Genomic DNA, 6,198 nt, shown 5'->3' with positions numbered 1-6,198 from the left:
AAGGGTTAAATTTAAAAGCACCCAATTGTTGTTGTCTTTTAAAAATAAGGGTTATAAATGGAAATTAGACCATTTAATAGTTAGTGGGCTGCAATGGTCTAAATTGCCCTTAAGTTATATGTTTTATAATTAATTAAACTAAGGTTAAAGTAGTCATTAAGTAATTAAAATATATATTAGTTAAAATAACTTAAGAAAAGATGATTTTATCATCTTCTCCAAGCCGAATGTTAAGGAAAAAGAAGCTCAACTATGGCTTTCTAAAGTTCGGCCATATCCTTGCTTAATTAAAGGTTTGTTTTTGTTCGGTTTTTAAAAATTTTTACGTTTTTGAGATTGTTACTTTGTGTACTACAAGACCCATGCTTTAATTTTAGAATTTGGTGTTCATTTTGTGATATGCCATTGATGAATGCTTGAGCTTTGTGATATTTGATGATGAAATATGAAAGATATGTGAAAGATTAATGTGTTTTGTCTCTGAATTTTAGGTGAAATTGAGTAATTAGGGTTAAATTGTGAAATTAAAATTTTGAGGGACTAAAATGTGAAATAAATGAAATTTGTGGACTTGTATGAGCACTAGGAACATTCGGCCCTTGTATAGTATGAGCAAATTTTGTGTATTTTGTGTTTTATGTAATAGGGACTAAATTGCAAAAAAATGTAAATATCAGGGGTAAAATGGTAATTTTCCCATTTATGTGTTTTTGGACTAAATTGAATGTAATAATATTTAATTTATCTCATTTTGAATATATTTAGATCAAGAACCAAAAAAAAATCGGAGTTAGATTGGGGAAAAGTTGAAGTCGTCGACTAATCGTCCAGTTTCGATTTTACACTGTCCGAGGTAAGTTTATTAGCTATTTAATGTTATCAAATCAGTATGTATGTATGTATGTATGTATGTATGTATGTATGTATATCTATTGTATTTTTGTTGAGCTATAAATAAAAGTAATTTGATTAAAAAAAATTTAAGTATATATGGTATATATGTATATACAATGTTCGAATATATAGTTATATACTTATATAAATTTTTGAATTAAGTTAAAGTATGAATGGTATATAGATATATATATAATGTTCAAATATTTATATATGTATCTATATGTATATGTTCTTGAATTTAGTTGATTGTGTGAGGGTTATATATGTATACGCAAGGTTCGAATACATATATGTATATACATGTATAAATTCTTGGTTTAATTAAAGGTAAGTATATTGTAATTGTGTAGGTAATTTCGAATAAGTATGTATATGTGGGTTCGAATGTATATGAAAATACTTGAATAAATCTTGAATATATTTTAAGGTATGAATGTTAAGTATGCATGTGGAGTTTTGAATATGTATGAATATACATATATATATATATATGTTTTTATATTGAACTTAGGTATGAAATTAAATATATATGTTATTTTCGATTAAGCGTGTATATATACATGTAAATTTCTTGTATTGAATTTAGTTAAGTAATTATATATGTGTATATATACATGAATAAATTATGAACTTAGATAAAGACAAGAATGTGTATATATATACATATAGATTCGAATATAAATGTATATACATGTATGAGTTTATGATTTTAGCTAAAGGTATAAATGTTAAATACGTACATGAGAGTTCGAATATATCTATATGTATATTCGTATATAGGTTCTTAGATTGAATTAAAGATATAAAATCTTATATTTTCATATGTGAGATTCAATTATATATATGTTTATAAATTTATAAATACTTGAATTGAATTGAAAGTATGATTTGTAAACTCTTTTATGATTGAACATGGACTACAACAAACATGTGTTTGCTATTAAGAATTTTTCGAGGAATTATTTTGTGTATGTGAAATTGAGATTTCAGGCTTAGCGCCTAGCAGGCTTATTGCCAGTGAAACAATATCAGACTTTACGTCTAGCAGGCTTAATGCCGGTGAAACAATATCAGACTTTACGTCTAGCAGGCTTAATGCCGGTGAAACATTTCAGACTATATGTCTAGCAGGCTAAGTGCCGGTGTATTGAATCAGGCTTTAAGTCTAGCAGGCTAAGTGCCAGTGAATCTGTTTAAAGTATGTGATTAAGTGTACAGTTATATGATTTTGGTTATCTTTAATTGATGAGCATATATACCTTCGGCTAAGTGTGTTTAATGAATATGTACATATTCAGTCTATGCATTTGTAAAATATACATACATGCTTTCGATTTATGCAGTCGATAAATGTATACGTATAAATATTCGATATATGTATTTGATAAGTATCTACATATGCATTTGAAATGTATACACCTCTATTTATAATTATTTGATGAAGATGAATGCATTCGGTCACATGTATTAGATTTGTATTTGGTTATAAGTTTATTATGAGTATACATACACAGTTGGATATGATATGTGTATAACATACATATATGCTCGGTTATATTCATTTGGTTGTAATGTTTGGTATAAATATATATATATTCAATTGAACGCATTTCGACAGGTACATATATTTGACTATAAATAAAATGGTCTGAGTACAGTAAATGTATAAATATTAATTATATGTGTTAATTGCAATCTCAGTAAATTAAATTAAAAAGTTATATTATTTCTATATATATATTTCATTATGCAATAGACTTACTAAGCTATAAAAGCTTACTTTGTTTGTTTATGTCTTTCTGTTTTATATACTTAAAGATCAAGCTTCAAGCTCGGGGATCGTCAGCAAGATCATCACTCTATCTACTGTCTCGGTATTAAACTGTTTAAATTTTAATTATGACATGTACAGGCTAGATAAATGTTTTGGAAAGTCGTACTTTGATATATTGTATATGAAATTAATAGCCATACGAAAATGGCTTATATTCTTATGCTTTAACTGGATTGTAATTTTAAAGAGAAGTTTAAAATTTTGCATGTTTAATATTAGACCTAGCAATTTATATGTAACCGTTAAAATTATTGAACTATACTGAATGTCAGTTTTAAGTTCTGTTTTGATTAGTAATGCCTCTTAACCCTAATTCGATGACGGATACGGATTAGGGTGTTACACCCAAACACTAATCTGGGCCCCAAAAATAAAATTTGAATTCTCAAAATCTAAAAACTCAAAACAATGCACGGTAATACTAAAACACCAGCCACCACCCACCAAGTCCCAAAATCTCACAACTAAAAAATTCCTAATCTAAAATCTCCCAAGTCCCAAAATCCCTATTGCTAGTCACCACCGTCCGACGTTCACCAGTCACATTGTTCGGCATACACCGGGTCACTATCATCATTAGACATTTGTCTGCCATCGATTTCGGCTTCACTAGTCAAAGGTTTTTTTTACTGAAATTGATTCTTCTACTGCTTCTTTTGTTATGAAAAAAATTTCATTCTTCGATATTCCTGCAATTCTGTTGTTGCTTCTTTGTTCTCAACGAGTCAACGTGTGTTTGTGAATGTAATTTTGTAGAAAGGTTACTAACCATATCTGCTGCTGCTTCTTCGTTCTGCAGGTTACTGAAGTAGTTATGCTGTTAATTTGTCGACTATGATTACTCCTTCAGCTATGGATGTTGTAGAAAATGCATCGGTTTCTAATCTATATACGTATATAATATACTTCTTTTCAAACCGGCCTTGAATTTTAGTTCTAGTAGCAGATCTATATATATGAAAGTGAGGTAGTTATGCTATTAATTTGCACATCAAAGATTATCGATATGGTTGATGTTTTGGATTTCAATTATATTCAATATAATTTTGGACTATGGAGTAATAATGTTCTTATTAGTATAATGAGAGATATTTTCTCTTTATATTATGTTTTATACATGTTTTAACCAAAAAAAAAATAAATCGAATTAACCGAAAAAGTTTGGTTCAGTTAAATTTTTTTGAAAAAATTTCGGTTCGATCAACGGATAAGGATTTAAAAAGTTCGGTTAATGTTAGTTCGGGTTGGTTAATCGGTTAAACACCTCTAGGGACTTGGTCCCCAAAAATGATTTTTTTTCAATTTAGTCTTCCTATAAATAGATAAACTATGAATTAATATATAGTGAAATCACACTTTGACCCGCATAATGAAAAAAAAATTAAATTCAGTCATCTTACAAATAAAGAAATTATAAATTAATATATAGTAAAATTTCATTTTATCCCCCTAAAAATGAAATTTTTTTTCTATTTAGTCTTTTTAAAAATGATGAAATTATAAATTAATACATAAGCTTATATTTTGATCTATGGAAAAATTATAATTAAATTTTGATCCTTGCTAAAAATTTTTTGAATTCACCCCTGAATTTACTTGTGATATTTTGAACTGTTTAGATTAAATAAAATTTTACATGGTTATTTAATATTATGTGTATTATTGTCATCAATAGCTTTTGCATGAAAACAAAATGAATTAGCAAATATTAGTTCATTGGTTATTTAAGATCTAACTAATATTAAATTGCATTACATTGGTTGGTTGTAATATAGAAGACAACTTATATTAGTAGGTAATATAAATAACCCATAGTACAATGGTCAAATTGAACAAATGACTAATATTAGAGTTGTTAAGTTGTCTACAAATCTAATTGGAGAGGTAAATTGCTTTTGCTATTGGAGCTAGATTGACTCCCAAAAATAGAGATATAAATATGATTGTCTGGATTGACAATATATCATATAAGACCTTAGTTGAATTTTTCCTGAATTTGTTTATGGATTAATTCACTTGTGAAGTTCATAGTCTGACTTACCCAAATCCTAAATAAGTGAATAACCATATGTGCATGACTAATGCAATTTGATATATTGAAAACCCATTCTCTCAAGGTAGTGAGCAAAAAGTTGATATGTTGGGTGCATGACTAGTGCATTATATGTCAATATGTCATTTGTCTAAGATAAATGATTCAATCATTACCGATATAAGTAACAGTCATTTTCATCATACTAGATGCAATGGTAATCAAGAGAAAAAGTGATCAAATTATGTGAGCGAATTTAACCTTAGGGGATCATGAATATCTTATGAGGATGACACACATATGATAAGAAAATTGGAATAAAGCTTAATAATATGAGTAGCTTTCGTAATGATATATAATGAGGATTTCATTTACAGTAATTGTTAGTGGATTGACTCCATGACTAAATAATTTTGTAATTAATATACATAGTACAAGTTCTTTTTAGCCTAATAGTATATATCTAATTAGCCCTATGCTAGTTCATTATAACTCTGAATGAATAGCATATATGAACCTAGAACAACTAACAAATTGAATGGAGTGAAATAAATTGCATTGATTACTATGCATCTACAATAATTGCATTTTCTCAGTAAGGCAGGAGATGACTTAGAATTGATTTAATTTCTTTGTATTATTATTTAATTGAATGAATAAATCAAACAATTTAGTCTAAATTAAAAATTAAACTAAATGATAATTGAAGTTTGAATAATTAAATAATTATTAATTAGGTCACCAACTCGGTTAATAAAATTATAAAAATATCACCAACTCAATAAAACACTTAATAAATAATATAAATACATAAGTAATAATCTATTTATTAGCTCTAAGTGTCTCATCAAAATTTGTCGTGTCTTAAGGAATTTGGCATTCTTCTACAAGTACGAGCATTTTGGATTTCTTGATTTTGATCAAAGTTTTTATAATTAGACCGGTGATCGAACTAGTCAAATCACTAGTTCTTGATTTGATCAGTTCGTCTAGTTTGATCAAATAAATTATTAATGTTGACACAATTTTTTTGATTGAAAAACGGGGTCGACTTGCATATTGAAAATGAAAACGGGAGTTGCCACCAATCCTTTTTTATAAGGTGTTATTAGATCACCTTGCAAAGCGATTGTTTTTAATAAACAATTTAATTTTATTAAAACAACGATTTTGGTCCACGAAATTCAGAAAAAACGGGTTTGGGAGTCGGTTACGCACGAGGAAGGATTAGCACCCTCGATACGCCCAAAATTGGTACCTAGTTGATTACTTAATGTCTTAATGTCGAAAAACTGAAAACTTTAGAAAGACTTAAAATACGATCCTAAAAAAACTCGAATGATATGGATTGAAATTCAAGAGGATATTTGGCTATTCGGTCAATCGAGAAATCGAAACCCAGCACATTAGGGCACGTTCCTCGAATTTCCAAACA

The 6,198-nt window shown here is 28.0% G+C and overlaps 1 long non-coding RNA gene across 1 annotated transcript; it reads left to right on the top strand.

The window, feature by feature from the left end:
• Positions 1 to 3,766, top strand: LOC107946163 (uncharacterized). Its single transcript, XR_001696855.2, has 4 exons — positions 1 to 293; positions 766 to 853; positions 2,716 to 2,771; positions 3,531 to 3,766. It is a non-coding gene; the product is annotated as an uncharacterized lncRNA (long non-coding RNA).
• The last annotated feature ends 2,432 nt before the right edge of the window (positions 3,767 to 6,198 follow it).

Source organism: Gossypium hirsutum, chromosome D12 (genome assembly GCF_007990345.1).
Source record: "Gossypium hirsutum isolate 1008001.06 chromosome D12, Gossypium_hirsutum_v2.1, whole genome shotgun sequence".
Taxonomy (NCBI): Eukaryota; Viridiplantae; Streptophyta; class Magnoliopsida; order Malvales; family Malvaceae; genus Gossypium; species Gossypium hirsutum.
The sequence above is the reverse complement of the archived record's forward strand: the minus strand, read 5'-3'. Positions and strand labels throughout refer to the sequence as shown.